The sequence below is a fragment of the Camelus dromedarius genome, chromosome 1, assembly GCF_036321535.1.
Source record: "Camelus dromedarius isolate mCamDro1 chromosome 1, mCamDro1.pat, whole genome shotgun sequence".
NCBI lineage: Eukaryota > Metazoa > Chordata > Mammalia > Artiodactyla > Camelidae > Camelus > Camelus dromedarius.
In genome coordinates this window covers 40,177,214-40,203,157 of record NC_087436.1, presented here as the reverse complement: position 1 = coordinate 40,203,157, position 25,944 = coordinate 40,177,214, and the positions used below count along the sequence as shown (strand labels likewise).

The window sequence follows — 25,944 nt, the reverse complement described above, 5'->3', positions numbered from 1 at the left end:
TCCTATAATTCATATATTATTTCACTTAAGATATCCCTTAAGTCCCATAAAATATATTCACATTTTTAAAAAATCATTTTTCTTTCCTGATTGAATTATTTCTCCTGATTTGACTTTGAGTTCACTGATCCTTTGTTCTGTTTGATCTAATATTATTTTAAAATTTATAATCAAATTTTCAGTTACCATGATTTGTTTAGTATTTTTTTTTTTAATATTTTCTGTCTCTTTGTGGAATTTTCACTTTGTACATAGATTGTTCTCTTGACTTAGGTGAGCATCTTTACAAGAGTCATTTTAAAATTCTCTATTAGGTAAATCATATAACTCTGTTTCATTAGAGTCAGTTTCTCAAAATTTATCTTGTTCCTTTGGGATATCTTTGCCTGATTCTTTATTTTTCTTGACTCTCTTTTTGATGTTTGTGCATTGGACAAAGCAGTCACTTCTTGTAGTCTTCATAGACTGGCACCTCTCCTTGTCTCAGTGCTGAACTTGAATGAGCTTCAAAGGTGGTAAGAGAAAATTTAGTTCTCTGGGCAGCCCCAGAGAAGTTTCAATACTGATGCACAGATAAACTCTTTCCCTCTCCAGGGAGGAAGCTGAGCGTGTCATTTTTGCCTGTTCACTCTGTGCTGGGCAGGGAGTGGGAACAATGATGTCTGCCAGCCCAAGTCACCATTTCTGTACTCCCCTGGGCAGCTATCTTGTGCTGGAACATTAGACTTTCAAGAAGGCCAAGACAGAAGCCAGACTTCTGTGTATCTCCCTTGGAGAAGTTGGGGTGCTAGATGCATAAGCAAAGCCTTCTCTTCTTGAATGAAGCTGAGAGGTATAGAGTCTCTTCCTGATCACATGGCACTGTACTAGAGGCAGTCTTTAGTCAGCAGGTATCTTGAATCTCCCTACTTGTTCAGTGAGTCTGTCTTTGTGTTCTCCTGGGGTGTAAGAGACTTTGAATTCATTTCTGACTTCTCACAAAGGGAATGTGTTCATGAATTGTTACTGAAATTGTGTGTTTGTTGGGGAACGAGGGTCCAGGGCTTGCTACTAGGCATCTTCCTAATATAATTCCTCTGACCTCTTTGGCCATTGTTTGATGTAGGGGACAAGGCTTTTTATTTAAACATGGGTTTATTACTAGAAATTCTAGCTGAGCCTTATTAATAACATATTTATAGTTTTCAGTTTTGGTTTATTTCAGTTTACTCAGAGTAAATCAACCTACTAATCAATACAAGTATATAATCTTTCATAGATTTTATAAGATTTTCCAGTCTTTTACCATTATCCTGTCCACACAAAATGCTGTAATTATTTCCTAAATGTCTGACTTACCATCAGTTTTTTTTAAATCAAAAGTATAGACAGCATCAGTCAATGAAATGAGTAGGACTGTAGAGGGTAAGAAGAGCTTCTGTGAATACAAAAATGTAAATATTAACTAAAGGTGTCAGACATTACTAGGTGTTTTGGGGAGATTAATTATACCATTAGTATTAACCCAAAATCTGTGAAGTAAGTCAGGACCCAAATGAAAACAAACCAACCATAATATACAGAATGATTAGGCAAAATCTAAAGTTAACTGGCTACTAAATGATAAAATCAATATTCAAACTCATAACTGTCCATTCTTCCCCTATGGCATTTGTCTCTTCATAAAATATAAACTTTATAATAACATGAAATATTCTTTAATTTCAAATAGAATATTTGAGTCAATATAGCTTTTCTATTTTAATAGAAAATTTTTATAAATTCTTATTTTATTAACTGTACATTAAATTTGAAAACATTCAATGAATTTTCAACAGTAATACCTTACTGTTTAATGACTCTTATATAAGGTAGTTTAATGCTCCATAAAGCCAGAAAATCACATATTTGGCATATACAATGACCACTTTTCTAACCCTCCTATTTCCATTAAATATTTTCAGACAGAGGAATATACTTTGTTTAAAAAATGCAATCCAATAAAATTTCAGTAAATGCTTTTTTTAGTAATTTGTGTTACCATAGTCATTTGATAGTTTCAGCTTCAAACTAAAACTGAATTAATAGCAGTCACCAAGAAGAAAATTAGGGAAGCAGAAAAAAAAAAATAGGAATTTCAATCATAGCAAATACATTTTCCTTAAAGAAACATTCATTATAATATATATAATATTATAATATAATATAAAAACATTCATTATAAAAATTCTTTTTAATTTTTTTCTCTTGCAAGCTTTTTAAAGAACACTAAAGGTCATATAAATGATAGGATAATTTTTATATCATTTTTAATAAAAATTATTTTAGCTCTGCTTCAAAAATGAATGTCTTGTATGTATTATTTTCTTGCAGTTTTTCCTTCCATTTGTCTCTTTTCTCATTTATTTTCTCTATGCTCTGCTAAAACTTCTCTATTTTTCATTGACATGAGGTAGTACTGTAGTGTTGATGTCACATTAGGAAATTTATGCTGTTATATCCTTTAAGAATTTGAATCTACTGTGGGTTTTAGTGTGCTCTGATTTCATTTTTTTTAAATTATGTTTTGGTTTAGTTGACTTGAAATCTCTAGTTGTTGAACAAAAGAAGTTTCTCTAACAACTTAATACAATTCTTCAATAAACTACCACCAACATTAAAACTTCTGCAACTAGTACATATAAATTTAGCATTTCAGTATTTGGGCACATAAATAAGTGGTGATGTTGGCAGATATGTAAGGCAAATGAAAAACTTTAAACTCGTATATTTGAATATTTCAGATAATATTACTTTGATCTTCTTATACTAACCCATTTCTACAGTTGCACACATGATAAATAACTTTATAAGGCGTGAATATGAATTTTGAAAACTACATGATAAAATGAAGTCCTTACTAAGGGTACCTAAATGACCACCCACCCAACAGCCATATTTCAACATGGCTTCCTTTTTGTGTGATAAAAAGAATAACTTTGTTGAAATATTGTATGATGAGAAATGAAGCAGTTTATTATGATACAGAATATTGAATATAGTCTTTTTAATGCATAGCATCTACATTACTTAAAATATAAGCACATCTATTAGTATAGCTTTTGCTCATATCTGTGATGTTTACTACTCATTTTGTAATTAAATGGCAGAATGACAACTCATGAAAAAGTAAAGCATAATTTAAATTATTAAATAAATTGATAAATAAAAAGTAGTATTTTATTTACCATAAAATGTACAACTATGTAGAAAAATCATTAGGTCTTTTCAAATTATATTCAAGTAATTGCTTTTTGGATAACAAGAATGTAGTTGTCTGTATATTGTCTTTTCATTTTGTTTGTTTCCTTTGCCATACAAAAGCTTTTAAGTTTAATGAGGTTTAAACTGGTTTGTTTATATTTGCTTTTACTTCCATTACTCTAGGAGACAAATCCAAAAAAATTTATTGCAACAATTTATGTCAAAGAGTGTTCTGCCTATGTTTTCCTCTGGGAGTTTTAGACTAACCAGTCTTACATTTTGGTCTTAAATTCATTTTGAGTTTTTTTGTTTTTGTTTTTTTGGGCTGTTTTTCTGTATATGATAGAGAATTTTCTAATTTCATTCTTCTACATCTAGCTTTCCAGTTTTCCCAGCACCACTTATTGAAGAGGTAGCCTTTTCTCCATTGTATATTCTTGCCTCTTTTGTCACAGATTAATTGACTATAAGTGTGTGGGTTTATTTCTGGACATTCTATCCTGTATCACTGATCTGTGTGTCTGTTTTTGTGCCAGTACCATATTGTTTTGATTAATGAAGCTTTGTAGTATAGTCCAAAGTCAGGATACCTGATTCTTCTAGCCCCATTCTTCTTTGTCAAGATTGTTTTGACTATTCAGGGTCTTCTGTCTGCATATAAATTTTAAAATTAAAAAAAAATTTTGTTCCAGTTCTGTGAAAAAATGCCATTAGTAGTTTTACAGGGATTGCATTGAATCTGTATATTTCCTTGGGTAGTATGGCCATTTTAACAATATTGATTCTTCCAATCCAGGATCACAGTATATCTTTCCATCTGTTTGTGTCATCTTCAGTTTCTTTCATCAGTGTCCAACAGTTTTCAAGTACAGGTCTTTTGCCTCCTTAGTAGGTTTATTCCTAGGTATTTTATTTTGATGCAGTGGTAAATGGGGTTGTTTCCTTAAGTTGTATTTCTGGTGGTTTATGGTTAGTGTAGAGAAATATAACAGATTTCTTTATATTAATTTTGTATCCTGCAACTTAACCAAATTCACTGATGAACTCTAGTAGTTTTCTGGTAGCATCTTTAGGGTTTTCTATGTATAGTATCATGTCATCTGCAAACAGTGACAGTTTTACTTCTTCATTCTCAATTTGGATTGCTTTTATTTCTTTTTATTCTGATTGCTATGGCTAGGACTTACCAAACTATGTTGAATAAAAGTGGGGAGAGTGGCCATCCTTTGTCTTGTTCCTGATCTTAGAGGAGATGCTTTCAGCTTTTCCCCATTAAGTATGATGTTATCCATGAGTTTGTCATATATGGCCTTTATTATGTTGAGGTATGTTCCCCCTATGTCCACTTTCTGGAGAGTTTTTAGCTACATGGATGTTGAATTTTATCAAAAGCTTTTTCTGCATCTATTGATGATCATATGGTTTTTAATCCTCAATCTGTTAATATGATATATCACACTGATTTATTTGTGGATACTGACAAATCCTCACATCCCTGGGATAAATCTCACTTGATCATGGTCTATGATCCTTTTAATGTATTGTTGGAGTCAGTTTGCTTGTAGTCTGCTGAGGATTTTTACATCTACATTCATAAGTGATATTGTAATTTTCTCTTTTTGTGATCTCTTTATTTAGTTTTGGTATCAGGGTGATGGTGTCCTCATAGAATGAGTTTGGAAGTGCTCCTTCCTCTGTAATTTTTAGGAAAGTTTCAGAAGGATAGGTATTAACTCTTCTCCAAATATGTGGTAGAATTCACCTGTGAAGCCATCTAGTCCTGGACTTCTGTTGGGGAGTTTTTAAATTACTTACTCAATTTTAGTTCTGTTAGTTCATTTTCTATTTCTTCCTGGTTCAGTCTTGGGACATCATACCTTTCTAAGAATTTGTTGATTTCTTCTGGGTGTCCATTTTATTGCCATATAGTTGCCCATAGTAGCCTCTTAAAATTCTTTGTATATCTGTGATGTCCGTTGTAAATTTTCATTTGTGATTTTTATTTATTTGGACCCTCACCCTTTTTCTCTTGATGAATCTGGCTAGAGGTTTATCCATTTTGGTTTTTTCAAATAACCAGCTCGAGTTTCATTGATCTTTAAAATTTTTTAGTCTCTATTTCCTTTACTTCTGCTCTAATCTTTATGATTTCTTTATTTATACTAACCTTGGGTTTTGTTTGTTCTTATACGTAAAGCAGCTAGGGAAATGTTAGGTTGTTTATTTGAGATTTTTCTTGTTTCCCTGAGGTAAGCTTGTATTGCTATAAACTTCCCTCTTAGAACTGTTTTTGCTGCATTCCATAGGTTTTGGACCATTGTTTTCATTTTGATTTGTCTCTAGGTATTTTTTTCTTCTTTGATTTCTTCACTGAGCCATTGGTTGTTTAGTAGCATATTGTTTAGCCTTCACGTTTGTGTTTTTGGCAGTTTTGTTTTTTTTTTCTGTAGTTGATTTCAAATCTCAGAGCACTGTGGTCGGAAAAGATACTTGATATGATTTCTATTTTCTTAAATTTACTAAGGCTAAGGCTTGCTTTGTGGCCCAGCATGTGGTCTATGCTGGAGAATGTTCCATGAACACTTGAAAAGATTATGTATTTTGCTGCTGTCAGATGGAATGCTCTATAAATATCAATTAAGTCTATCTGGTGCAGTACACATTTAATGCTTGTGTTTCCTTACTGATTTTCTGGCCAGGTGATCTGTCCATTGATGTACATAGGGTGTTAAAGTCCCTGGCTATTATTGTGTTCTGTCACTTTCTCCCTTTATTTCTGTTAACATTTTGTTATATATTGAAGTGCTCCTACATTTGTTACATTTTTAGTTGTTTTTTTTTTATTTGGGGGGGTAATTAGGTTTATTTATTTATCTTTAGAGGAGGTACTGGGGATTGAACTCAGGACCTTGTGCATGCCAAGAATGTGCCCTGCCACTTAAGCTATATATATCCTCCCCACCATTGCATTTTTACTGTACACTTAATAATGTTTTAAATGGTAAATTTTACATTATATATATAACCACACTTTTAAAGTTAATAAAAATTCAAATATATCAAATGTATCAGATTTTTTAAAAATAAATGGAAAAAATTATTGTACCAAGATTCTGCTATTGACTGAATTGTGTCCTCCTGGATCCAAATTCATATGTTGAAGCCCTAATGCCCAATTTACCCCCTTTATGTGTAAATATTTCAGTGTTTTTCCTCTCAAAAAAGATTCTCCCTTACTTCATTGTATTATGAAATGAAGCAAAATTTAACTTTGATACAATACTATATCTAATCTATCTTCCATATTCAAATCTTATCAATTGTCCCAATGTTAAATAGTTAAATTTGTAAGGATAGTAACTTCAATCTTTTATTGGTTTAACCAGATGTCAAAACAGGCGTCTCTTCTTTCCACCATTTCAAACACAGCATTTCCTCTTTGGCATTTACCTTGAAAGATAATTTTAAATCTCTCAGGACTATAGATCACATCTTAAATATTTGAATGAATATGTGCACTTAATGTTGCAGGAATTTCTGTGTTGGTCCATATAGCTCCTTTGGAAATTTCATAGAACTACACTTGTGATACATAACAACCCCTCTGCAAGATGAGTTATTATAGTTGATTTCTGTGGCGTTCTATTGTCTCACCATATCATGTTGTATTTGCATAATGTCAGTAATACCAAGACACAGATTAAAGGCTTCTCATCCATATCAAAATGAAGAAAAAAATTCCCGATGAAATTAGAAAAGCAGAGACCACTTTGGAAATGATAAAGAATCCAAGCTCCAGGATAGCAGTCTTAAGAGTGAAAGTCTATTTCCTTCCACTGCTGAACCTAGAAAACCTTCCTATGATACACTGATGAAGAGAGCAAGAGCTACTACAGGAAGAAGAGAATAATGTTTTGCCCATGTGGGGCTTTTAGATTAACCTGAGTGATGACTACAATATTTACTCTTAAGATAGATGTTTTCTTTACCACATAATTAACTAATTTAAATGAACTAAATACTTAATTGGCTATCTTGAGAAGGTATTCTTAGCTCTCCTAAGGGTAAAAATATTTTATTGTGAGCCAGTATGACTGAATTGTTTTCATTAATTTACCTTCAAATTAACTCCTTGCCTGTATATTTATTCCATTTAAATTCCTCACCATTAATCTTGTGCCTCCATCTAGAAAATTATATTATGTTGGCTTATAATTCTTTTTCATTTTGGGAATGCAGTCATTGGAAAGAATAGAACATTTTTAACTTCTGAATGATCTAACAAACATATGTATGCCTATCCCTTCCCATCGATACTGGTGCAAATCAAATGCTCACTCTTCCTAACAGAAAAATTCCTGTTTCCAGTCTAAGATCCTTCTAGTCATTCCTCCCACAAAATGCCAGAGTAATATTTTTAAAACACCAATTGAGCTATGTCTTTTTTTCCTGATTTAAATAATTTGGAAACTTCACAGAGGTGAAAAAAGTACTCAGCATGGCTATTGTAATCTGTTCCTTACCTGCCTCTTACAAAGATTTATTTTCTCTTAGCACCTGTATGTTCTAACCATACTGAACATATTCCTCAAATGCAAATGACTATATCATGGCTTTTAGTTAACTGTTTTTTATATTTATTATTTATTCATTTGTTTTGATGTTTCCATAGGAGTTTCCTCCAGCCACACCCTGCACTACCCACTCAAAGCAATGGGAAAACAATAGCTTTTAAAGCCATAGAAACTGGAATCCAAATTTACATTTTACCTTTTTAAGCTACAGGACTTTTAACAATTACTTAATATTCCTAATGTCCATTTCCTATCTAGTATATTTGATAATATCACGTTCAAAAGTTTGTTACGAAGACAAAATGAAATAAGGCATAGAAGCTAGCTTCTGATCATTTCCCATTTGTATCTGTTTTTGTTTGGTTGGTTATTATTTTTTGAGTGTTGTTGTTGTTGTTGTTTTTTAACTGGAAGTACTGGGGATTAAACCCAAGACTTCGTGTATGCTTAGCACACATTCTACTGCTGAGCTACACCCACCCCTCTGTATCTACATAGTTGACTTAACTGCCTGTTTTATATCTATCTCCACATAGATGTATGTATAACAGGCATCCTGATCTCAGCAAGTTTAAAGATAAACTCGAGAATTCATTTGTCCTCACAAACCATACAGATTCTCTATCCAAAAATATAATCACCACTAACTTCTCCACCCATTAGTGAATTCTTTCAGTTCAAACTCAAATATCCTGTGAAGATATTAATACCTTTTCATCCTATTATTTCTTTAGTCTACACTAAAATCATTTACCCAATACCCTCTCAACAAGTTCACCAGCCTTCATGTTTGCAACCCCACAGAATTCTCTATCCACATACTAGAACTTCTTATGGAAAGTTAGATCATCTCATTCCCCACTCTCTGGCTTCCCATCACACTGTATAGAAGTCCTAAGTCTTTGCCTTCCCTTACAGTGAGCTTCAGAACCTGGCCGAGTCTCCCTCTCTCTCACTCACCACGAAGCAGCCAGGCTAGCTCTTCTTTCCTCTGAAACCTGACCAGGCTCCCTCCCACCTCAGGGTGGCATCAGCATGTATAATTCAGCTAAACTGATCACTTTCTTGTGAAAGGAGTCTTTGTATTTTCCTAAAGAAAAGTTCTTTGTTTACTCATTATCTATATGTCCCACACTAGACTAAATAGATAATGTAGTTAGTAATCTTGTCTATAGATCTCACTTCTGAAATCCCAGATCCAACAAAGTGTCTGACAGGTTATCATACTCCAGTTGGATTATTTCCGCTCTAGGCCATGCGTTATTTAAGATTGAACTCAAATGCTAACTTTGTATTTTCTTTCAGTTTTAATGAGATATAATTGATAACCAGAACTGTATATAAGTAAAGTATACAGCAAAATGATTTGATTTATATACGTCATGAAGTGATTAAGTGAGTATCAAATAAGTTTAGTGAATATCCGTTATCTCATATAGATACAGAATTAAAGAAATAGAAAAAGTTTTCTCTTGTGATAAGAATTCTTAGGATTTTCTAGTAGCAACTTTAATATATAACATAGAGCAGTGTTAATTATGTTTATCATGTTGTACATTACATCCCTAGTACTTAATTATCTTATAGTTGGAATTTTGTAGCTTTTTAAACTGCCTTTATCCAATTCCCTCACCCTCTTAGAAACGATACAGAATCCAAGCTGCTAAGGTAGATTCAGTCTTAAGAGTAGAAGTCTATTTTCCTACCACTGCTAAACAGAAAACCTTCCTATGATGTACTGATAAAGAGAGTAAGAGATACTACAGGAAGAAGTGAGGAATGTTTTGTCCACATGGGGCTTTTAGATTAATCTGAGTGATGAACTGGACTGCACTCTCCACCCCTCTCACTGCTGTGACCACCAATTTTTCTTCTAAGAGTTTGTGTGTGTGTTTTTCAAGTATAATGGACCTACAGTGCTATATTAGTTCCTGTTATACAACATAGTAATTTGATATTTCTATACATTTCCAACTGATCACTATAATAAGTCTAGTTATGATATGTCACCATAAAAAGATATTACATAGTTGGTGACTACATTCCCCACACTATGCACTTCATAAGACTGATTTATTTTGCAACCAGAAGTTTGTACTTCTTAACCTCCCTGATCTATTTCTTCCCTCCCCACTGGAAAACACCTATTTGTGTTCTGTATCTATAACTCTACTTATGTCTTATATTTATTCATTTGTTTTTTAGACTCCACATAGGAGTAAAGTCGAACAGTATTTGTCTTTCTCTTTGAGTTTTTTCACTCTAGATCCATCCAGGTTGTCACAAATGGCAAGAATTCACTTATTCTTATGGCTGAGTAATATTCCATTCTATATATCTATACCTCATCTTCTTTCTCCATTTATCTGTTGATGGACACTTAGGTTAAACCTTGGCTACCATAAATAATGCTGCAATGAACACAGGGGTGAATAGATATTTTCTAATTAGCAGTTTTATTTTCTTTGGATAAATACCCAGACACATGAAATTACACTAGTTTCAGATGTACAGCTTAATGAGTTGATATTTGTATATATGATGAAATGATCATCACAGTAAGTCTAGTTAACATCTGCCAACAGTAACAGTTTTACTTCTTTTCTAGTTTGGATTCCTTTTATTTTTCTTATCTGATTGCTGTGCCTACAACGTTCATACTACGTTGAATAAAAGTGGTGGGAGTGGGCATCCTTGTTCTTAGAGGAAACATTTTCAGCTTCTCATCATTGAACATGATGTTAGCTGTGGGGTTTGTCATATATGGCCTTTATTATGTTAAGGTATGTTTCCTTTATGCACACTTTCTGAAAAGTTTTTATCATAAATGGATGTTGATTTTTGTTAAAAGCTTTTTCTGCATCTATTGGTGTAATACTATGGTTTTTATTCTTTAATTTATTAATGTGGTGTATCAAATTGATATGTGGATACTAAAACATTCTTGTGTTCCTGGAATAAACCCCACTTGATGGTGTGTGATCCTTTCAATGTATTGTTAAATTCAGTTTTCTAATATTTTGTGGAGGCTTTTTACATCAATTTCATTAGTAATATTGGCTTCTGATTTTCTTTTTAGTGATATCTTTGTCTGGTTTTGATATCACGGTAATGCTGGTCTTATAGAATGAGTTTGAAAACACTCCTTCTGCAATTTTTTGGGATACTTTGAGAAACCTAGTTGTTAACTCTTCTCTAAATAGTTGGTAGAATTCACCTATGAAGCCATCTGGTCCTGGACAGTTGTTTGTTGGTAGTTTTTTAAACTACTGGTAATTTCATTAATGGCAATTAGTCTGTTTATATTTTCAAGTTCCTCCTGGTTCAGTCTTGGGAGATTGTACATTTCTAGGAATTTGTCCATTTTTCTCTGTCCATTTCATTGTCATATAATTGTTCACAGTAATCTCTTAGGATCCTTTGTATTTCTATAGTATTGATATTAACTTCTTTTTAAATTTAGATTGTTTTGTCTTGGCCCCTATTTTCCTGATGAGTCTGGCTCGGGGTTTATCAATTTGGTTTATCATTTCAAAGATCCAGTTCTTAGTCCATTGATATTTCTGAAATGCTAACTTCTTTATAACTATTGTTAACATATCTCCCCAATCTCCTATACTAATATTTGCATTTCTCAGTTGAACATTTAACACATTATTGTTTTTGTCTGATACATTTCCAGTTTCCAAACATTACTTAAATCTAAAATCTATAGCTTTAACTTTCTATTACTGGGAACTATCAAAGTAGTTAGCAAGAAATTAACAAGTTATTTCACATAACTAGAACAGATCATAATAAAATATATATGGAATCACAGAAGACCTAGAATTGCCAAAGCATTACTGAAGAAAAAGAAAGAGGTTGGAGGAATAACTCTCCCAGACTTCAGACAATATTATAGAGCTACAGTAATCAAGACAGCATGGTATTGGTATAAAAAACAGACATATAGACCAATGGAACAGAATAGAGAGCCCAGAAATGAACTCACAAACTTTTGGTCAACTAAACTTTGACAAAGGAGGCAAGAATATACAATGGAATAAAGACAATCTCTTCAGCAAATGGTGTTGGGAAAACTGGACAGAAGCATGTAAATTAATGAAGCTAGAACACTCCCTTACACCATACACAAAAATAAACTCAATATGGATCAAAGACTTAAACATAAGACAAGATACAATAAACCTCCCAGAAGAAAACATAGGCAAAACATTATCTGACATACATCTCAAAAATGTTCTCCTAGGGCAGTCTACCCAAACAATAGAAATAAAAGCAAGAACAGACAAATGGGACCTAACTAAATTTACAAGCTTCTGCATAGGAAAGGAAACCATAAGTAAAACAAAACAGCAACCTATGGAATGGGAAAAAATTTTTGCAAATGATGAAACCGACAAAGGCTTGATCTCCAGAAAATATAAGCAGCTCATATGACTTAATAAGAAAGAAACAAACAACCCAATCCAAAAATGTGCAGAAGACCTAAACAAGCAATTCTCCAAGGAAGACATACAAATGATCAATAGGCACAAGAAAAAAATGCTCTATATCGCTAACTATCAGAGAAATGCAAATCAAAACTACAATGAGGTTATCACCTCACACCAGCCAGAATGGCCATCATTCAAAAGTCCACAAATGACAAATGCTGGGGAGGCTGTGGAGAAAGGGGAACCCTCCTACACTGCTGGTGGGAATGCAGTTTGGTGCAGCCACTGTGGAAAACAGTATGGAGATTCCTCAAAAGACTAGAAATAGACTTACCACAGGACCCAGTCATCCTGCTCCTGGGCATATATCCAGAAGGAATCCTACTTCAAAAAGACACCTGCACCCCAGTGTTCATAGCAGCACTATTTACAATAGCCAAGACATGGAGACAGCCTAAATGTCCATCAACAGATGACTGGATAAAGAAGATGTGGTACATTTGTACAGTGGAATACTATTCAGCCATAAAAATGACAACATAACGCCATTTGCAGCAACATGGATGTTCCTGGAGAATGTCATTCTAAGTGAAGTAAGCCAGAAAGAGAAAGAAAAATACCATATGGGATCACTCATATGTGGAATTTAAAAAAGAAAAAAGAACATAAATACAAAACAGAAACAGACTCATAGACACAGAATACAAACTTGTGGTTGCCAAGGGGGCGGTGGGTGGGAAGGGACAGATTGGGATTTCAAAATTTGTAGATACTGTCAGGCACATATAGAATAAACAAGATTATACTGTATAGCACAGGGAAATATATACAAGATCTTGTGGTAGATCACAGCAAAAAAAAAAAAAAATAATGTGACAATGAATGTATGTATGTTCATGTATAACTGAAAAATTATGCTCTACACTGGAATTTGACACATTGTAAAATGACTATAACTCAAAAAAAATAAATAGAAATTAACAAGTTAGACAATGGATTGTTATGGGGATATAATTCACATATTACATTATGTTAGTTTTAGATGTAAAACTTAATTATTTGATATTTGTATACATGGTGAAATGATCACCACAATAAGTCCAGTTAACATCCATCTCCCAACAGTTATAATTTTTTCATTCCTGCAATGAAAACTTTTAAGATCTACTGTCTTAGCAACTTTCCAATATACATTACAATACTGACTATATTAATCATGATATATCTTACATCTTCATGACTTATTTTATAACTGGAAGCTAGAGATTTTTCCACCTTTCCCCATTTTGCCCATCCCCCACCTCTGACAATCACCAATCTGTCTCTGTATCTATGAGTTTAGTCTTTGTTTATTGTTTGTTTTATTGGTTTTTTTTAGATTCTACATATAAACAAGGTCATACTGTATTTACTTCGTCTGTCTGACTTATTTCACTTAATTTAATTCCTTCAAGAATTATCCATTAGTCACGTGTGGCAAGATTTCATTATTTTTAATGGCTGAATAATATTCCATTTTATGTATTACCTTATTTCTTTATCTGTTTGTTTATCAATGGACATTAGGTTTGTTTCCTTATCTTGACTATTGTAAACAATGCTGTGATGCCCATAGTTGGTGTTCTTTTTAGTTAGTGTTTTCATTTCCTTTGGATAAATACAAAGACATGGAGTTGTTGCATCATAAGGTAAGTCTAATTTTAAAATTTTGAGGAACTTCCATACTGTTTTCCTTAGGGTCTCAACCAATTTACGTTCCCACTAACGGTATCTAAAGGTTCCCTTTTCACAACATCCTTGCCAACACTTGATGCTTGTTGCCTTTTTGATAACAGTTCTAACAGGTGATATTGCACACTGGTTTTGATTTGCATTTCCTTGATTATTAGTAATAATGAGGACATTTTCATATACCTGTTGCTCATCTTGTATGTCTTCAATACAAAAATGTGCATACTCAGAACTTCTGCTCATTTTTAATTGCATTGATTGATTTTTTTTGGTATTGAGTTTTATTAGTTCCTAATATATTTTAAATATTAGCTCCTTATCAGATATATGATTTGCAAATGTTTTCTCTTATCCTGTATGTTGTCTCTTAGTTTTCTTGCTGGATTTCTTTGCTGTGCAGAAACTTTATATTCAGTTACAGTCCCATTATTTTATTTTGTTATCTCTGCTTTTGATTTAAAATGAAAAAAAAAAATCATTGCTAAGACCAGTGTCAAGAAACCTAGGTTTTCTTCCAGCAAGCAGTTTTACTTTATGTCTTATGTTTAAGTTTTAATCCAGTTAGAATTGATTTTTATATATAGTGTAAGAGAGTAGTACAGATTTACCATTCTGCATGTGGCTTTCTAGTTTTCTAGCACTATTTACTAAAGAGACTATCATTTCCCCATTGTACATGCTTGGGTTCTTTATTTTAAATTGTCCATATTTGTTTGGGTTTTCTTCTGGATACTTGATTCTGTTCACATGATAAGTGTGTCTGTTTTTATGCCAGTATCATACTATTTTCATTACTATAACTTTGTTTTGTAGTTATAAATCAAGAAGCATGGTATCTTCAGCTTTGTTCTTCTTTCTCCAGATTACCCTGCCTATTCAGGTCTTCTGTGGTTTTATACAGCTTTTAGGATTGTTTGTTATAATTTGTGAAAAATGACTTTGGAATTTTGATAGGGATTGCATTAAACCTGTAGATTGTTTTGAATAGTGTGGACATGTTAACAATACTAATTCTTCCAATTTATGAGCAAAGAATATATTTCCATTTATTTTTGTCTTATTTAGTTTCTTTTATCAGTGTCTTACAGTTTTCAGAGCACAGGTCTTTTACCTCCTTAGCTACATTATTTTATTCTTTTTGATGCAATTGTAAATAAGATTTTTTTCTTAATTTCTCTTTCTGTTACTTGTATATTAACAGGATCCCTGTATATTGATTTGTATCCTGAATCTTTATTGAATTTGTGTATTAGTTCTAATAGCTTTCTTGGTGGAATCTTTAGAGTTTTCTGCATATATAATACCATGTCATCTAAGAATAGTCGTAGTTTTATATCTTTTCCTGTTTGATTGTTTTCAATTTTTCTTTTGGTCTCATTGGTGTTGCTGGGACTTCTAATACTGTGTTGAATAAACATTGTGAGAGTGGCCATCCTTGTCTTGTCCCTGACCCTAGGGGAAAAGCTTTCAGATTTCCACCATTGAGTATGAAGTTAGCTGTGAAGTTATCATATATGTCCTTTATTATGTTAAGATAGTTTTCTCTACACTCACTTTAAGAGTTTTAATCACAAATGGATGTTGAATTTTGTCAGATGCTTTTTTTGCATTTATTGAGGTGATAGGATTTTTTTTCATTTTGTTAATATCGTGTATCACATTGATTTTGCAGATAATGAATCATCCTTGCATCACTGAAATAAATTCCACTTGATCATAGCGTATGATCCCTTTAATACATTTGAATTTGGGTTGCTAATATCTTGTTGATTTTGCATCTGTATTCATCAAGGATTTGGGCCTATCATTTTCTTTTCTTGTGTCATCCTTGTCTGGTTTTGGCATCAGGGTAATGCTGGACTGCTAAAATGAGTTACGATGAGTTACCTTGTCTTTAATTTTTTGAAATAATTTGAATAGCATTGGTATTTTTTTTTTTTAATGTTTGGTAGAATTCACCACTGAAGGCTTCTGGTCCTAGTCTTTTATTGATGGGAGATTTTTTTATTACTGATTCAGTCTCCTTACCTGGTAAACAGTTGTGTTCAGATTTTCTATTTCTTAATGTTTTCATAGGTTTTATGTTTCTAGGAGTGTATCTGTTTCTTCAAGGTTGTCCAATTTTTTGCTGTATAATTGTTTTATAAGAGTGTCTCATGATTGTAATTCTGTAGTATCAGTTGTAACATCTTTTCTTTCATCTCTAATTTTATTTATTTGAATTCTTTTTTTTTCTTGGCAAGTCTAGTGAGTGGTTTGCTGATTTTGTTTATTTTTTCACAAAAATAACTCTTTATTTCACTAATATTTTCTAGCTTTTTGCCTCTATTCATTTCTGCACTGACTGTGTTATTTTCTTCTTTTACTAACTTTTGGTTAAATTTTTATTTTTCTAATTCCTGAGATATAAGTTTAGGTACTTATTTGAGTTCTTTGTTGTTACTTAATATAGACACTTATCACTATGAACTTCCTTTTTAATAACTGCTTTTGCTACATCCCATAAGTTTTGATATGCTGTATTTCCATTTTCATTTTTCTCAAGTCATTTTTATTTCACTCTTGATTTTTATTGACCTATTATAATCACTAGCAAGTTGTTTAATCTCTATTTATATGTGAATTTTCAGTTTTCTTCTTGAAATTAATTTCTAGTTTCATACCATTGTGTTTAGAAAAGATGGTTGATATAATTACAATCTTAAATTTGTTAAGATATTTTTTGTGGCTTTGGTGTGAGAAGAATATGTATTATGTTGATTTGGGATGGAATTTTCTGTATATGTCTGTTTAGTCTATCTGGGAATGTGCCATTTATGTCCAATGTTTCCTTATTGATTTTTTTTGTATGAGAAGAAGGATGGAGGGCAAGATAGGGGGATGGGATTATTAGACACAAACTACTATGCATAAAATACATAAGTAACAAGGACTGCACAGGGAAATGTACTCATTATTTTGTAATAACTTTAAATAGTTTTTTATAGATTATACTCTATGTTGTACATCTGAAACTAGTATAATATATTAAATCAACTAACTATACAATAAAAATATTTTAATAAATAACAACAAACAAATCCCTTTAACATTTTTTGTAAGAAGCCCATTAGCTCTTTGTCTAAAAACCTCTTACTTTCCTACTCTCGGTGACAACTTTGTTCAGGAGAGTATTACTGGTTGGCGGTTCATTTTGAATATATTGTGCTACTCCCTCTGACCTCCAAAGTTTCTGCGGAAGATCTCATAATCTTATGTGAGTTCCCTTTTATGTAGCAAGTTGTTTTTCTCCTGTTTTTCTTTTTTTTTTTTCTCTTGTGCTTCTCTTGATTTTCCTTGTTTTTAAGTTTTGAAGCTTTATTTACAACATATCTTGTTGTGGGTCTCTTTGGGCTTATCTTTTTAGGAATATCTGGGCTTCCTGAATCTAGATGTCTTTCTTTCCTCTGCTTATGGAATTTTTTTAGCCATTATTACTTTGAATGAGTTTTCTGTCCCTTTATTTTCTTCTGGGACACCTAAAATGCAAATGTTAGTCCATCTGATGGCTGTTCCTACGTCCCTTAAGCTATCTTCACTCTTTCTCTTCTCTTTTTCTTTTTTTTTTCTGCTTTATGTGAATTCCAGTGCATTTTCTTTGAGTTTGCTCATCCTTTCTTTTATTTACCTAGTGTGCTGTTGAATCCTTTTAGTGTATTGTTCAGTGTAATGTCTTCTTCATCTCTGTGACTTCTGTTTGATACTCTGTTATATTTCCTATCTTTTTGTTCAAATTCTTAAGTTTGTTCATACATTTTCTTCTGAGTTCAGTGAGCATCTTTATGATCATTATTTTTGCAGTCTTTCATGTTAGTCACCTGTCTCCGTTTCATTAGGGTATTTTTCTGAGGTTTTATATTGTTCTTTCCTTTGGAACATACTCCTTTGTTTCTTTATGTCCCTGGACTCTGTGTTTGTTTCTAAGCATTAGATAAAACAAGAACCTCTGCCTTCTGAAGGAGTGGTCTTGTATAGATGAAACGTACCGTTCAAGTGTCATAGCTTTTGGTTGACTCTCAAATTTTGCGATTTTTCCAAGCAGCTTATTTTATTTTTAGAGGTTCCCATTAGTTGAGGCTGTAACAAGACCTATCAGCTATCCCAAAGGGTAGATCTGAGTCACCACCTAGATTCAGGCTGATTGAAAGCCAGACCCTCATGCGGCAGCTTTCAAAGTATGCAAATATACTGCTTTCAGGCGAAGACTGAGAGATGTGTTTTTCTATTTGTTCCCTCTGCACTGAGCCCTTGGGTGATAGGCAGTTAAGAACTGTTTCTTCTTTCTACCAACTAGTTCAACTCATGAACATAAGCACTACTGGGCATCAGGTCCATGAAACCAGGGAACATCCCCTAGATGAAAGTCACAAAAACCAGGGCACCAAACTTAAAAATCTTGGTACTAGACATGAGTACAGGCTCCTCTTTGGGAGATACTGATGCCCTGGAGCACAGCAGAGGAAGTGTGCAAAGACAGCATCCTTCTGAGGTCTGTGGAAGGTCAGCCTGAAGATGCGTGTCTGATTAAAAGCCTACCCTCTCAGGTCTCAGTTACGAAGATAAACTAATAAGCCTCTTTCACAGGAAACAGACTGAGGCTCCCAGTCTATCTTCCATGCCCTGGATGTGGTAGTCAGTTAAGAGCTCTTTCTTCGTTTGTTACAATCCCGTGGGACCCATGAACATAAGCCCCAGTGGCCGCTGAGCCAGGCAACATAGAAGTATCTCCTGGGCAGTAGTTGCAAAAATTAGAGAGCTAGATGAGTGTGCAAGCGTCTTCCAGGAGATACTAGTGAGCTGGAGTGAGACAGATGGAGACAGAAAAAATGGTGACCTGCAGCCTCCATCGTTGGAGGGTATTTCAGTAGGCGCCTACGTGTGTATGAAATTTGACGCTTGCCCCTGAGTCTGGTGTTTTAATACAAGCAAATAAGCCTCTTTCACAGAAAGTCTGGGTGTGTTTCAGTTGCCTGCCTCTGTGCTGGGCCCTGGGGTGTGTGAGTTTATGTACACAAGCCCTTTAGATCTGTTTCTCAGTTCACTATGTTACAGAGTCCAAACTCAGTCTGCTCGCCACATGATAGGCCAGTAAATTGGGAGACAAAGTGTTGAGACAAGGAATAACGACTTTATTCATAAAGCTGGCAGACTGAGAAGATGGCAGACTAACATCCTGGAGAACCATCTTTCCTAAGTCAGAACTGAGGTTCTTTTTATACTAAAAGGGGAAGGAGTGTGGTTGGTTGGTGCATATTTCTTAGTGTCAGAATCCTTGGTTCTTGCAGCTGTCCATATATGTCGGGTCCTCGTGTCCCTGTAAACTTCCAACAAGACAAATGTTATTTTCTACTCTGCAACTTTTTAATCTCTATATGGACAGAAAACTGTTATACCCTTAAAGGTCAGAGCCTTGAGAATGAGCTGTCCTGTATATTTCAGGCTCTAGGCCACATTCTTTTATAAAAGGTGCAGAACCAGCATGACTAAGCACAGGAAACAGAGCACAGGGTTAGACCCAAAGGAACAGATCTAATATAGAATCAGATTTGTTCTTCCCTGCGACAGCTATAGCCCTGTGTGTTCTGTGGAAGGCAAGCCCTGTTAGCTTTCACAGCTAGATGTTTTAGGGGCTCATCTCTTAGGTGTAGGTCTTAAAAGTTGGGGTGCCAGATTTGGGGTTCAAACATTCCCTCCTCAGGGAGAAATTCAGGGTTGTGAGATTCCTCCGAATTGCAGGTTGCCATGTAGGCATGAGGATTCTGGTGATACTGTGTCTCATCCTTTCCTACCCACTTTGTGTGGATTTTTTTTCTTGTTTGTTTAGTATGTAGGAGCCACTCAGTTTTTGACTTTATTTCAGAGGAAATTGTTTTACTTGTAGCTATAGATTTGGTGTGTCCATGCGGGGAGGTGAGTTTTGGATCCTCCTACATCATTATCTTTTACTGGACCCTGGATTAACTTTAAATAGAAAAAAAAAAAGAAAAAACTCAAATTAATAATTGATATTTTAAGATTATTTACATCATATTAACCTAACAGCTTAATAAAATCTCTATTTTACTTATTCCAAGTAATTAATAGATAAACATGAGAGTACAGAATACTGTATTAGCATACCTGTGGTTTACCTTGGGCTATGCGTCAGGGTGCTATGGGATATGTTCCTGAAGAATTTTAAACCCCAGTTACTTAGTTGGTACAAGGCCCAGCCTTAATATTCTCAGAGGTCTTTGTGTCTAGCTGCAAGCATATACCAGGTACTCTTAAATCTTTCTGAGGTCTCAATAAAATATAGCTGCATCCTTTAGCTGAACTTTACCCTGAGGCTATGCTTACTATCAGAGCCCTGGATTTGATCTTTTTCCAGAAGCCATTTCCTTCTTGGGGATTCTTGTTTTCTAGGGAGGCAGCTCTGACTAAGAAACAGTTTTACCTTAGAAACTAAACAAGCCCTTTTGTTTCCTTTGGAGACTGTCTAAAGCTGTGCATTCTTTTTTTTTTTTTTTTTTTTTAAGATTACCTTACTTCGCTGTAACAGGCAGCTAAAAGAAGCCAGTTGACGCTTTCAGTCACCTGCCAGGAATCTCCTTAGCTCAGTCCACAAAGCACTTGGGTTCCCTTTCTACATATGCTGTTAGTACAGGTTATAGCTTTGCTATTTTTGTTTCAATGCATATCTGGAGTCCTCTTTGCTCCAGACTCCAGTAACTATTTGCTAATTGTTTTTCAAGGCTTCACTGTCATTTTGAGGTTCTTCTGGTTCTGCTCACTGACTGCATACAAAGTCAAAGCCACAAATTTAAGATATTTGTTATGTCCGTAATCTGCTTCAAGTATCAAATGCTGTTGCAATTATCTGTTGCTCTTATATCTCATGGTTCTATAGGCTAGCCGGGTCTTAGTGGAGCAGTTCCTTTACCGGTCGCTCTTGAATTTCCTCACACACAGTAATATAGTGACTTGGATGGCAGGTGGTGCTGAACGTCTGGCGCCTTAGTGCTTCTTTTTCTGGACTCTATATATATATGGTGTCTCATTCTCCAGGACCTTTCCACATGGCTTTTTCTTTCTCCTGAGAGAAGCCTGGACTTCATCTCAGGTGGCTCAGGACTCCAAGAGAGAGCATTCCTAGATAGAATATTGCTTTAAAAAAAAAAAAAAGCAGAAGTTTCCAACACTCTCAAGGGCTGGATGCAAAACTAGTCCAACGTAGCTTCTACTTTATTCTACTATTAAAACAGACTAGAATCAACTAGAATGAATGTGGTGGGGGCTGCATAAAGGTATGAACACTGAGAAGTTAACTGACAATAACTTAGGTAGCAGCCTGCTACACTTGCTCTTATTATTATTGGTTATTTTTTTCTTCTTAACTAGACTGATTAAAGTCTGAAAATGATTTTACAAGTTGGATACCTAAAGCTGTATTTTTGAGGCATTTTGAGAGGGGGAAAAGCTGGGAAAGAAGGAGAAAATGGAAAAAAAAGGAAAAACAAGTAAGATAAGTGAAAGGTTAAAGATAGTTCTTTGTAGATGTTGCTGCCAGGCATCAATGAAGGACAGAGATGGAAGGTGAAACCTTCCTCGATGTATATTAGCAGCTAGAAAAAAATTCAGTAGCAAATTTTTATTGCCCAAACTTGTAAGACAAAGCAAATACTGAGTGGAAGTAGGGTGCTAAATGAAAGCAGTAGGGTGCCAAAAGACTAACATTATTGGCACCTTATAGAAAGCCATAAAGAATGTTGTTCAGAATGTAAATGCTTTAGGAAAGAAAAGTAATACATCATTATCACAAAATGTGAGAAAATTATTTCAGCATGGTGTTTTTATAACTATAACTAGAAGTGACATACATGCAAAAAATAAGGGGTTCCTGCATAGATAATGAAAGCTCTATTAAATAGTAGTTCAAACTAGTTGTAATATTTGAATTTATTTATTTAACTGCAGTAGCATTTAGAGTTTGCATATCTGTAATTGTTTAAAAAAGTGTCAAAACATGTGTTGAAACATTTTCACTCTAAAAACAATTTTGTTGACAGTTTAAAAAATTGCAGGAAGTCTCATGGTTCATCCAGCAAAGTATGATATTTTTTATAATGCTGCACTTAAAATGTTTTTCACAATTCTATTGATTTCTGGGTCTCACAGAGCAATTGCCTTAATGCTATACTTGAGGAAGCATTTCGTGTTCAAGTATTTTAGTTGAAACACACTTAATGAGAAGTTGCAATATTTTCCCCTGCAATCCTTAGCCTTCTTTAAATGTTAAGGAAATTTTAAAGTAACCCAATTTTAAGATAATGCTACTAAATTTGTGGACTACAATAAGGTATTTTATGTATTGTGGATAGAAAAATAGCATGAAAAAAACTTAAAACTACTTTAGTTTTTCTGATTTGACAAATATTCCAAAAAATACTAATCATTTTTTTACCTCCAATCTCTGATATATGGAAGAATAAGAAATTAAACATATTGTGATTTCTATTTGAAATAATTTTAATCTTTCACAGCTATAGAAATACTTATAAAATTAGTGTTAAAGTTCAAAAACTATCATTTATCTAATATACTGTTTAATAAACATTAAATTATATACAGATATCTGTATAATCTATTATAATTGAATTAAGCACTACTTATTCCCATATTATGGAATCTAACTTTATGTATTTACCATTATCAGTGAGTTTTATGCTGTCCCTTTCTGTTTTCACAATGTTAATAGCATCCTTTCACTTCCATTTAAAGAGCCCCCCTTAGTGGTCATGGACTGCCTCATCTTTTATTTGTTTGGGAAAATCTTATCCCTCTTTTATTTGTGAAGAACAGTTTTGCTGGCTTTAGAAATCTATTTGGGCATGTTTTTCTTTTAATATTTTGAATATATCATCTCATTCTTTCTTGGTCTGAAATATTTTTGTTGACAAATCCACCTAAGGTTTTATGAGAGTTCCCTTGTATGTAACTTCCTTTGTTCCCTTGCTGCTTTCAAAATTCTTTCTTTGACTGACTTTTGACAAGTTAATTACAATGTGCCCTGGTGTAGCCCTATTCAGGTTCAACCTCTTTGGGGAATTTTTTGGTCCTCTTGGATCTGGATGTCCATTTGGCTCCACAGGTTTGGAAGTTTTCATCTAGGATGGCTTTAAATACATTTTCTGTCTCTTTCTCTTCTTCTGGAATTCCTATCATGCAGATATTGTTTCTTTTCATTGTGTTCCATAAGTTCTGTAGGCTTTTCATGGTTTTATTTTTCTTTATTTCTCTGACTGAATAATTTCAAATGCTATCTTCTCGATCACTGATTCTTTCTTCTGCACGGTTGTGTCTGCTTTTGAAACTCTCTATTGAATTCTTTAGTTCAGTCCCTGTATGTTTGAGGTCTGGAATTTTTTTCTTTTGTCTTTTGTTTTTGTTGTTGAGCTTCTCATTTTGTTCCTGCATTGGCTTCGTTTTCCTAATTTCGTTTTGTTGCCTATGAGTTCTTGTAGTTTACTAAACTTCATTGTGAAGGTAATTCTGAAATCTTTGTCTGGAAGTGTATAGATTTACATTTTTCAGAGTTATTAGAGCTTTATTAGTTTTCTTTCGTGTCATGTTTACCTGATTTTCTGTGATCTTTGATTCCTTACATTGCTATCTGCACATTTGAGTAAGTGGTCTTCTCTCTCAGATGTTAAATATTTGCTTTGGCAGACAGTTCTTCATCAATCAGCTTTCGGTTTTTGGACGTTAGTTAGTGTCGCCCTTGGATTGGTGCAGCATGCACTTAGGGCCTAATTTTGGATGATACCACTGCCTAAGCTCAGATCAGAGTGCTGCTGGATGAGAGCAGTTGGCTAGAACTGCCGGCTTGCTTCCCTGCCCAGGCAGGACTGTAGGGTGGGCTCTGTTGTTGCCTTGGTTCTCTAGTCAGGCCTAGTAGACACTCAGAACTGGGCACTATACTCAGGAGCATATGAGCCTAAATTAGCTTCCCCGGCCTGGCAGGGCAGTAGGACAGGGCCCAAGGCCTGCGTGGCTCACTGTTTGGAGACCTGAAGCAGGTAACACTGTGCACTAAATTCCCTGGCTAAATAAGGCCACCGGTTTTACTGTGCACATGGGGAAAGCCATAGGCCATGCTCTCTGTGCAAGTGCCGCTGTGAAGGGGCTGCTGGATGCACTACACAGCTGTCCATGTGCTCTGCTTAGACTCTCTGGCTGGGTAAGTTGAAGGCTGTGTTCAGGAATGGGAGGGATTATGAATATGTTTCTCTGCCTTTGCATGGAAGAACTAGCTCCAAGCCTGGCAAGGCTCTTTGTGTGTGACCATGACTCAAGCTAGCCCATGCCCCCAGTGCCCTGCCCAAACATGGCCACTGGCTCTGGTGTGAAGTCTATCAGCTCTGCTTGCAGGACTCTCTGCTCAAGTGTTGCTGGGCTACACAGGTTTCCAGGTATCCTGGCCAGGCGTCCAGGCTAGGCAGGGCTGGGAGCTACACTCAGCAGTGGATGTGGTTATGAATTAGCTACCCTGCCTGGATGGAGCAGTGGAACACTCTGCACCTCAGATAGTTCTTTGGGGTCTTGAATCAAGCTGACCCACTCCGCTGGCTCCATGGCTGAACAGTGCCAGTTACTCTGCTCTGTGAGTGATCAGCTCTGTCTGCTCCATTCTGCTGGAGCACTGTTGGGCGATGCAGCTTCCAGCTGTTGTTGACAGCATTTCTGTTCAGTCCAGGCCAGGGTTGACAAGGCACTTTGTTTGATGACCCAAATGAAGCAGACCTATACCCTGCCCTGTTCCTTGTTCAGAAAATGCCATTGACTTGGCTCTGTAGTGAACAAAACCACTGGTTGGGACTACGATTTGGGTGCTGTAGGTAGGAACTTATTCTGTCAAGATCCAAGTGCTGGTTGTTAAAAACTTCTCCCACTTCTCCATCACAGTCCAATTCCCAGTGTTCAAACCCTACAGATTCCTCTGCAATCCCCGTGGAGTGAGACTGGAGTGAGGGCTCGCAAGAAGTGATCCATGACACTGGTGGCGCTGGAGGTTCACAATGGGCTCTCTTTACTCATTAGAGAAACTGCAGGATCAGGAGAGGCCTCTCAACATGGGGCCCAGGCCTAGAGGGGAGCAATGTGGTCAGTGTGTAGGGGCTCCTCTTAGCCTTCTAACGCAGTCTCCCTTGGTCTCTGTGGCGCAAGGGGTGATTTGGTCTCACCCCTATGTTGTAGGATTCTCTCAGTGGTGTCTTGATCATGAAAGGTTGTTGGTTGTTCTACTCATGAGCTGAAGTGAAGTCAGTCACTCTCTTGGTGATGTCAATTTAAATGTCAGGAATTTTACAAGAAAATTAAACTTTAAAAGAAGGACTTAGAAGCTATTCTGAAAAAAAAATGGGTCCACTAAATAAAAACAGCCATTCTTAAAGACATTTTTTTTTTGGTTCAGATTTCAGAGACATAAATCTTATTTAGGCTCTGGATGTCTTTATTACCCAAATACACTTAGGGTGAACCTTACCTGAATTTCAACCATAGAACAAAATACATTTTGTTGCACGTAGTGATAAAGAACAGGGTCTTTTCCAGTTTTAGAAAAAAAAAAGACAGAAAAAAATATCTTAATGATAGCTTTAATTAGTCTATGAAACATACCTAGATAGATTTTTATGACTTCTGACGTTCAGTTTTTAATTTCTGTTTTGAAATTGTGACACTGCCTTGGGGTATAAATCGTTAATATAGAGATAACAGGGTTAGTCTTACTCTGATTTCTGTCTTTGCCTTTGCTTAAGGGCAGGTGTGCCCAGGAAATGAATGTCACCAAACATAAAAAGTAAATAAAGATATTATGCTGTTAGGTTTAGATTTAACAACAACATAATAGCTTTGAAAAAACTTTGAAAATCAGGATAAAAATAATTTACTTCTATTAA

The 25,944-nt window shown here is 34.8% G+C and overlaps 1 long non-coding RNA gene across 2 annotated transcripts in view; it reads right to left on the bottom strand.

Annotated features, from left to right (window-relative positions):
* Positions 1-25,944, bottom strand: part of LOC105093636 (uncharacterized) — a 697,614-nt gene that overhangs the window by 13,765 nt on the left and 657,905 nt on the right. The window contains exon 19 of one of the 2 annotated variants that reach the window (XR_010377608.1): positions 1,339-1,417. The exons of the other annotated variant lie outside the window; for it this stretch is intronic. This is a non-coding gene — a long non-coding RNA (uncharacterized LOC105093636). The remainder of the gene's footprint in view (positions 1-1,338; positions 1,418-25,944) is intronic. 2 annotated transcript variants of the gene reach the window in all.